Source organism: Bidens hawaiensis, unplaced genomic scaffold (genome assembly GCF_021521415.1).
Source record: "Bidens hawaiensis isolate Kalapana, Puna unplaced genomic scaffold, B.hawaiensis_p1.1 tig00046811_1, whole genome shotgun sequence".
Lineage (NCBI taxonomy): Eukaryota > Viridiplantae > Streptophyta > Magnoliopsida > Asterales > Asteraceae > Bidens > Bidens hawaiensis.
The window spans coordinates 20,405-30,802 of NW_027498357.1; positions in this window are offsets into that span (position 1 = coordinate 20,405).

Sequence of the window (10,398 nt, forward strand, 5' to 3'; positions counted from 1 at the left end):
AATCATATGCCTCCAAGTGAAAATAGGGTTCTTTCTTTGCAAGACCCTTGTACTTTGGTAAACTTTGGAGTGCATTAGTTCTAACCTCAAACGTTCTTCCATTTTGATTTTGAGGAATAACCACCGGAGACGGGTTATTGGTGATAACTGGTCGAAAATGAGCTTCAATTCCCCTAACTATCTCCCTTACATTCCTTCTTTGTACCCCTAATGGCACTCTCGATTGGCCCATTTGCATATACGCGGGCCTTTGTTGCACATTTTGTTGAAATTGCGGTTGGGGATTTGGTTGTTGAAATTGAGGTTGTTGATATTGGGTTTGTTGAGGAATTTGCTGCAATGGTTGGGGTTGTTGAAATTGTTCTTGATAATTGAGGCCCACCCCATTGTTGCAAATTCTGTTGCGGTTGTTGTTCGAGTACATACCAAAATTGCCCTTGAATCCTCAATTGATTCCCATCAACTCCACTTGAATATCCCTCTTCATACTCTTCGTACCCTTCATTATTATCACCATAATGTGGCCCACCAAACGAATATGGGCCCGACCTAAGACTCGGTGAAGTATGGATTATGGGTGGGTCTTGCGGTAATGTATATGGCTGATTATAAAGTGGCTTTTGTTGAGATTGGAAAGATGATGGTTGTGGTGAGTTTGATGATTGTCCTTGAATAGGCATGAAGTTGGTCAAGGGTGGAAGGTTAACTGGTGGTTGAAAGCTAAACAAGGTTGAAGTGGGCACACTTGTAGAAATTGTAGTAGTAACGGGTTCAGTGGATGTTGGGAATACGATGGGTGGATTTTCTGAATTAATGGGTGGTGGCACTGGTGGTACGGATTCACTTGAAGTCATGATTGTTGTGTTGGTTGTTCGGCTTTGTGTGCTTGGAGACCCAATAATCTTATTCTCCCTTTGAAGATTCCGATTCTGATGAAAAGTTCGCTCGATTTCAGGATCAAAAGCTAACGGTGATGAAAACCGAGAGCTTCTCGTATGCATATATCTGTAAGTACCTGCACACTAACACATCCCGCGTAAAACTGACAATAAAAATTAAACAAAAAACTACAAAAATAACACACGTTGCGCACAACTCCCCGGCAACGGCGCCAAAATTTGACGTGAGGTCGAAGACTTGCGCAAAAATAAACCAATTACAACTAAATAGATAGCATTAAGTGGGTGTCGAACACAAGGAGTCTGTGGAATATGTGTTAAATAAGTAGCTTAGCAATTAAACTAATATAAAAGTAAAGACAAAAAGTAATCTTCAAAGTGATTTTGATTTGGTTTTAATTATCTAAAATAAACTAACACGAAAGTTGTAAACGATTGATTAAACAAGCATTCCTCTCGGGGTTCAAGTTATTACTCAACACTCTTGTTAACATTCCATGGATAAAGCATAATATCTCGGTTTTGTGCCTATGCAATTGTTTGTGATTAATCAAGAACTAAGTACTCGGATTCCTAGAATGCGAGGTTGTTACTCAACAATCAATCAATACTATTAACCCTAACTCTTTCCACTAAATCTCAATTGTCAATGACACCAAGAACGTGTGGTTCAAAATTAGGTTTAACCGATATAGACAAGTTAAAAACAATCACACAAACATCATGATTATACTAACATAAACAATTAGATAATCAATCCAAGTTCAAGAACAAATAACATAAGTGTCTTGTAAATAATCCTTACATCCCAAGGGGAATACCGAAGAAACTAGCCACTCATAGTTTTGTTGATCATCATTGCCTCAATTATCTTCATCATAAGAATCAAACACTCAAAATAACGATTTCAATCACCAAAAACAATGCCTTGGACTCCAGAGATCTCCCCTAATCGTTTCCAATTGATAGATATGTCAAAAGACAACCAAAAATGACCTAAAAAGTGGCCCAAACTCGGCAGTAACGAGTCGGACCGTGGTCCACGGTCCAGACTGTGGGCTACGGTCTAGACACGGTGCATAGAATGACACGGTACAGTGAAAACTGTCTGATTGGAGTTGGGTTGACCGTGGTCCACGGTGTTGATCGTGGGCCACAGTGGAGCCTTTTCTCATTTTCTTGTTTTCTGTAACGCCCGTTAATTCCGGTTTCAAGAATTAAAGCTTGTAGAGTATGTATAATTCTTGGGATTTATCCGTCGTTTCTCGGAAGCCTTTACGTTATCCCGGTACGTTAAAGAACTTAACTTATCCTTCTATTTTGCCTTACACTTCAATTTGGAGGGACTTGGATGTAACTATTTTATTTATATCATAAAACAAATAAACCCTAACCCCTAACCTTTCTAGCAGCCGATCGGACCTCAAGATCCCCCCTGCTCGTTTTTCTTCTGCCCAGCCAAGTTTCAGCTGTGAAAACTTCAATTCAATGTCGGTTTTATGATTCCCCATGTCTTTTACACCTTAATTGATCATATTAACACGCTTATTGGTCGTTAAGGTTGAGTTTTGATGATAACAGTTTGCTGACAGATTCGTATACGTTTATTGTAGGGTCTGTAACGCGATGATAATCCATTGTTTTGATCGATTCTTGATTCCATGATGTTCTACTTTGAGTCTAGTTTCAAGAAAGGTATAATACGTAATTTTTGGACGAGATTTGAATGGTTTTTATGAATTTATAAAATCTAGTGTCAAAGCTGATGCGGGATGACGGATTGTGGTTTGTCTTCCCGACATTATAACCTTTTTTCGACAGGTCCAAATTGGTTGTTTCCACTTCTGGAAGTTAGTATTTTGAGTTAGGAACCAAACCCAATTGGAATCGTTTAATTTGGTTCGGTAATGAATTTTATAAAAATAAAACCATTTTGTTGCGTACTGAAATAGCTGCACATACCTTTCTGTGTTGGAGAAATTTTTATAATTTTTGTGTCCAATAGAAAAATATAATAAAAATATTTTTATAAACCTAAGACATTTATTAAAGTCTGGTAAAAATTTAATAATTTATTTCAAAGGTTATCCTATGTAATTAAATACATCTTCGCATGCTAAAATCTACACGTTTTACTCGTTATTAATCGATAAGTTCGTTTTAGGCTTAACCGGTGGTTTTGGTTAGTTGAAAGGTTTTAGGGGTTGAGGTAAAGTAATTGGGTATGGGTTGGGCCTTGGGCTAACGTGTTGGGCCTTTGGCCTACGTGTTGGGCCTTTGGCCAACGTGTTGGGCCTTGGGCCAAGTTGTTGGGCCTTGGGGCAAAGTGTTGGGCTTGAACGGCCCATTAGGCAAGAGTGTTCTTACGGTCTAGTTTAGTAACGCGTTGTGTATAATTTACAGGCCCTTGCTTGTGATTGTGCATTTAGGGATTTCCTAGCTCGTTGCAGGTGTTCGATTGATTTCAGGTGAGTTCATGATGCCCCCTTTTTAACTCTTTTTAAATTTTGTGCTAGCATGCACACCTATGTGTTTTCTTACATGATGAAATGTTTTAAACGATTTTATATTGGCTTGCTAGTATATGGTAGGCCTTGGGATGTTAAATATATATATATATATATATATATATATATATGTACACACACATTATTGCTTGGCCTATATTTGGCGCTGTTTTAGTCGTTTCGACTACTGATATTGCGTATGCCTACTTTGTGTTTGCATGCGTTGATGTTACGTGTTTGGGTTGTACGTTTGCTCGACCCTGATGTTATACGTGGATGTTATATATATATATAGGGATGTACTTGAAAGGATGTTTATATATACATTTTGTATATGTATGTATGAGAATGTTTAGTTTTCGGAAATGATGATTTAATGGATGCACTCTTTTATTTTTAAACTTTTGGTATGGCTATCATAATTGTTACTACTGATATTATTTACTTAAAACTTGAACTCACTTAGCTCAAGCTGACTTTGTGTGCATATTAGTGTGAGTTTCAGGTTAGGAAGATGATGCCTTATCGCTTGGACGTGCACGAAGCTACTTGGACGGTGAAGGGCATACGTGGATGGAAGAATGTAATTTGAACAATTTTATTTTAAATGGTTTTATGAATTATATTTAAAATTGGTTTTGGGCAAAATTCCCGGGTTTTAGGGAATTTACTTCACTATTTATGTTTTCCACGGAATTTACACTCTGAAATGTTTGTTTTAATGGAAGAAACCGCTTTCAAGTTTTAAGTATTTTAATAAGTTTTAAGTATTTTAATAAGTATATTGTATTTTAATAAGCACGCTCTTTTTCAAGCAACTGTTGCCAGTCTTCACGCAAACCAGGGTCGGGCCCGAACATCCTCATCCTCCACCCTGGATCATTTAGGTTAGGTGGATGTCTCACTTTCGTCTTCCTTGGTCGACCACCTTTTTCTGTCACCTTCTCACTCTGTTGATTCCCAACTTCTTTCTTTTCAATTGACCTGTCAATCACAAAACACTCCATTTTCGTGTGATCCTTGCTCAAGGATACACATTTGTTAACAAAATCCGTCTTCTGGATTTCCTTGTCAACAAGTGGGTCAGTAGTATTTTCAAATAATAATAACCGTTTATCACGATTCTCATATTTAATTCCCAGTGTCCCCTTAGCACAATCAATTACTGCAAGTGAAGTGGCGAGGAAGGGTATACCCAATATGACTGTGGGTTGCGTATTAGTTACATTTTTAACATAATCAAGTACTTAAAAGTCAACTGGGTAACAGAAATCCTCCACATGTACCATCACATTATATATGGGTTTGATTCGCTAAAACCACGGTGGTGTTTACTTTTTGTAGCACGATCGGTGGGTTTGATTCTCTTTGTCCCATTCTTTGTTCAAGTCTAAGCATGTTGGATGCTTATTCTCTCGAACTTATGCTCTGATACCAACTTGTAAGGCCCCGTTCCCGGTAACCCCACTTTGGTGTTGGATTTTCTCATAAACACAGTTCTAAAATCAAAGTTAATTAAGACTTTTGCGGAATAATTAAAACTTCATGCATTACATTACAAAACATCGAATCTTGTCTTAACAAAAGTTAACTTGTCTTAAAACATAACATAAGTAGCACGTGAATCTTCTTTCTTCGATGCTAGTCTTCACTCCATTGCCACGTGCCTCCCTTCATGCAACCTGCCGCATTCTATTTACCTGCGTACATACTAAAGTTCAGCTACGCTAAGTGAGTTCTAGTTTAACAGTTATAGGATTACTCTTACACGTTATTTTATATACTCATTCTTACCCGTTCTTTCATTACGCACAAGTATCACTCAGTGCTATTCTTACATTATTTTTACATTATTCTTACATTCTTGCACAGATATTATAAGGGTCTGCCACCCGAATTCTTGAACAGATATTATAAGGGTCTGCAACCCGAATTCTTGCACAGATATTATAAGGGTCTGCCACCCGAATTCTTGCACCGATATCATAGAGTCGGCCACTCTATTCTTGCACAGGTATTAGAAGGGCCTGCCACCCTAACTCTTACATTATATTCATATTCGTCTTTTACAATCATATTTAGTTATCAAACTAATCACATACAAATTCTTACCACATTCTTTCATTCTTGCATTGGGTATTTACCTTCATTATATAAGTATTCTGATATTCTTACAAATATGCACATAGCCCCGAAAACATTTCAAAGAGAAATGGGGCTAGAACTCACCTGAAGACGATTCCTCTCTGAGTTTATCGTAATTCCTTCCTTAACTGAGCTCAGCTAACTGTGTAACAAGTTACGAGTACTAATTATCTGTTACAACTACCTCTCACATTTAAGTTAATGAAACCCTCAACTAACAGGGGTCCGGGGCAGCGCCCCTAGTAGCGGGGTCTAGGGGCGGCAGCCCCTAGCAGGGTCCAAGGGGCAGAGCTCTGGCTGGGATCGAAAAATGCATTAGAAAATTGAATCGCATGGAAATTCGCTTCGCATGGATGTTTTGCTTCACTTGGAAGTTCGCTTCGCATGGAAGTTTCGCTTCGCATGGAAGTTTCGCCTCGCATGGAAGTTTCGCTTCGCATGGCTTGTGCGATGCGAATTCTTTTCCCTTCTTCGTTTCTACCATTTTAAAGACATTTTCCTCCGTGACTCTCCTTTAGGGCCCGATTCTACCCTTTTAATGGGTTTTGGATTGTACCAACGATGTGTTGTAAAACACACGTATTTTCTGCACCTTTTATCTACGTATTATATTATATTTTATATTTTTTTTAACTCGTTTTAGATAGCCTTTACATATTAATCTTTATTTTGTAGGTTATGGGTGAAAGATTGAAGAAACCGAGCTTTTCGAGGAGTTTATGGCCCCTTAACGCATACAATTTCAAGACAAGACTCAAAGCCTGGCCCGTGTACATCATGAAAAAGCCCAAGACCTTGTTATATTATAACATAAAAAAAATTAAAAAAACCCTAGGGGGCAGCTACAGTTCGATCGGAACAGGAGCAGGAAGAAAAAGAAAGAAAAAAGGTTTTGTCGGCTAGGGTTTGGTGTTCTCGGCGGCTAGTGAAGGAAGAAGACACAAGAATCAAGGCTCGGGATCATTCTCCATCAGTTTACATCAGCCGGGAGCAGCCCATAAACATCCATATCCTTACATCTTTTTCATAGTTCATATACTTTGATTTACTTGTTCAATTGATTAGTAGTTTTGCAATTACTTGAGATATTGACTTGTTATTGATTAGTATTGATTATTGAATGTTTGAATTGATGTTTAAGATGAGTTTATTAATGGTTTTATTAAATGTTCATGGCTGTCCAATTATGATTCTCGGCTAATCTTGTTAGTTCTACCTAGGGATGATGTTAATTGTTAGGTTTTGATAAGTTTTATTGATTGTTTGATTGATAGACCTTAATTGCTATTGTAAAGTTTGATTTAGACATGAAATAGGTTATGTTTAAGGGCTGGAAATATTGGTTAATTTATTGCATAAACCCCGTGTGTTGATTGATTAGTTTTGTATTGATTGATCGGTGCATTGTTTGATTCTAGACTTGGTGTTTAGGGTTTGTTTGTGGTAAGAACAACCGTATGGTTTTGTTGCATGATTATTTGGTTAAAGTACAGCGGTTAGACACTTTCTTTGAGACCGAGAGGTGATAAGAAGTAGGGTCATCTCATTGCCTTTATATGCTAGAATAAGGATTGCGCGAGAGCGAGTTCGTTTCTTGTCAGGTTTAGGTGTTTTGAGTGACTAGTTGATCTATTTTGGTTTAAGTTGAATTGTTCCTCTATCCTTGGTTGTGTAGTATTCATTGCCATTAGGGTCGAGTGTTGGTGAGACCGAGAGGTGATCTAGGATTAGAACACGTTAGCAATTATTTCTCGGTTTGGTCGTTTTAGCCGATTTTGAGTAGTTAAGGTTTATTGAGTGAGACCGAGAGGTAATCCAGTGAGCCCGAGCGATCCTTAGTCGTGTCATCTTTAGGGACCGGTGTCTAGATATCATCCAATACATTAGCTTGTCAGGCCTACAGTTTGATTCAGACCTAGGTAGACGTTTTTCTCCATCCAAGAGTCAACTCAGTTAGTTTGTCGTTAAGTTTTCTATTTTAGGTAACTTTTGTCGGTCAGTCTAGTTAGTCCTGTTAAGTTATTAATAATCAAAAATCAAACAAATATTATTCTTAGGTAGGTCTTGTCTAGGGTTAGTGATCTTTAGCGTCCTTACGTGTCCACGTGTTCGATACTCGGACTTCCTAGGTCTATACTACTTGCGATCGGTACACTTGCCGGTTGTGTGTGGGTTTAGGATTTTCGTTTTAATATTAAAGCTTTGTTGTGAGGGTCATTATTATAGGGTTATTAGACACACATCAAGTTTTTGGCGCCGTTGCCGGGGACACGGTTTTAGGTGTTTTGAGAGCAATCCGAGTTAGGACTTACCTTGTATGCTACTTGTAATTATTATTTTTGTTTTATTTTATTTGTTAGAATAGTCTAGATAATCTTATTTCTAATTATAGTTTTTATGCGACAGACTCGATCTCGTGGACCACCCGACACTGAAGCATTTCCCGAGCCAGAGAGAGAGTTTCGTGAGAGACATTGTCCCGTTTCACCCTCGTCCACTTCTTCATCCGTTGACTCCGACGATAGGGATAGGATCACAGGCGACATTCCACCACCGAGGAGGACAGTTGTAGACCGCGCCCGACCGGCTAATGCTGGCGCGAGATCCAGCATCACACCACCCGCCATTGGAGTTGCTACGAACTGGCAGATCCCGTCGAACATTCTGAATACCATTGCTCATTCTGCTCAGTTTCTCGGGTTGCTTCATGAGAACCCACACTCTCATCTTACTCGCATCGTGCGTATCTGCGACACTTTCCATCTTGCAGGCGTTTCCGAAGACGCCGTTAAGCTCCGCTTCTTTCCGTTTTCATTCGCTGATCAAGCGAGTCTGTGGCTCGATTCCCTCCCACAGGGCTCTATAGCTACTTGGGCTGCCATGCAGTTCCAATTTCTTGAGAAGTATGATCCTCCGGCTAAGGCCGCTCGTCTACGTAATCAGATACATTCTTTTCAAATGGATGACACCGAGAGTTTCTATGAGACCTGGGAGCAATTTAAGAATCTATTAGCGTTGTGCCCGAACCATGGCTTGCATGATTGGGTGGTTGTTGAGAAGTTTTATAATGGAGTGACGTATGCGACACAGAGTATGCTCGACACGGCTGCGGGAGGAAATTTGCTGACGACGAAAGACCCCGATGAGTGTATCGCTTTGTTCAATGGGCTAGCTATGAGTGGATACCAGACCACCCGCCAGAGGAGGTAAGACCGTCAACTCCATATCACGCGGCATGCATTCGGTGGACACCACCACCGCACTCACAGCACAGGTAGAGGCGTTAGCGAAGATGGTGAAGGACATGCAGACGAAGAGCAAGTTGTGTGAGATCTGCAGAGGTGGGCATGATACCGTTCATTGCGCAGTCAGTTCGCAGGAGGAGGCCGCAGACTTCATAGGAAATCCAAACCGAAATCCAAATTCTTTGAATTCTTATAATTCAGGATGGAGAGGCAATCAGAACTCCAACTGGAGGAGAGGCAACCAGCCCGGTTTTCAGCAACGTTAGAGTTTATTTAAGGATGCCGGTGAGAGGGCGAGCAGTGGGGAGAAGAAGCCCACTTTGGAGGAGATGATGGCGCAACAGACGCAGATGTTGTCGCAGCTTATGACGCGTGAGGATTCCAGACACAAGGAGACGCAGGAGAAGTTTCGAGAGCACGAGCAGTTCATGAGGAATCAAGGAGCGTCGATTCAGAGTCTCGAGCGGCAGATGGGGGAGATAGCCAGTCGATTGAACGAGAGGCCGCAGGGTACGCTACCGAGTAACACCGAGCAGAACCCGAAGGGATTTGCAAAAGTTGTGACAACGAGGAGCGGTGTAGGGGCACGAGATGAGCCCGGGATTTGCAAAAGTTCTAAATTTCTTGATCTTTTGAAGCAGCTTCACTTTAACATTCCATTCCTTGAGGCACTGACTCAGATGCCTAAACACGCGAAGTTCCTCAAGGATATCCTTTCGAATAAGGAGAAGCTTGCTGAGGTCGCTTCCATCCCATTGAGTGCTAGCTGTTTTGCTGTCTTACAGAGGAAATTACCAAAAAAGATGGCCGATCCAGGGAGTTTCACGATTCCCTGCATCTTGAGTGATGATACGGTTATTCATGCGTTGGCCGATCTCGGTGCCAGTATTAATCTCATGCCGTACTCCGTGTATCGCAAGCTGGGTCTAGGCGAACCGAGGCCTACCAGGATGAGTATCCAGCTTGCTGACCATTCTGTAAAATACCCTCGAGGGGTAGTCGAGAACATGCTGGTTCATGTCGACAAGTTTATCTTCCCGGTGGACTTTGTCATTCTGGACATGAACGACGATGATAGCGTACCACTGATTTTAGGCCGACCATTCCTTGCCACTGCACAGGAGTTGATCGACGTCTGCAAGGGTAAGTTGATTTTGAGATTTGGGGATGAGAACGTCACCTTTGACGTTCGACAGTCACTGAAACACCCCAAGTCTACTGATGACTCCCTATACTTTATTGATACCATCATGGAGCATGTTGGGGAGTTTTTCAGCGAGATCTGTGGAGGATCTACCTCCGACACTCAGATTCTCGATAGGGACATTCCGGAGATTGAGATGGTTTCCATGACCGATCAGTCAACGGAAGATGACGCCGAGTCACATTACCCTGAGTCTGAAGTGTCTGCTAGGATCGTACGAGACGATCCGATAGACCGACCTTCTGTCGAGAGCCCCCTCCTTCCTTAGAGCTTAAGGATTTACCTGCCCATCTAGAGTACGCGTTTTTGGACGAGGAGAGGAAGTTGCCGGTTATTATTGCATCTGCTTTGACGGAGGTCGAGAGAGAGAGAGATTGTTGAGGGTGCTTCGAGAGCAC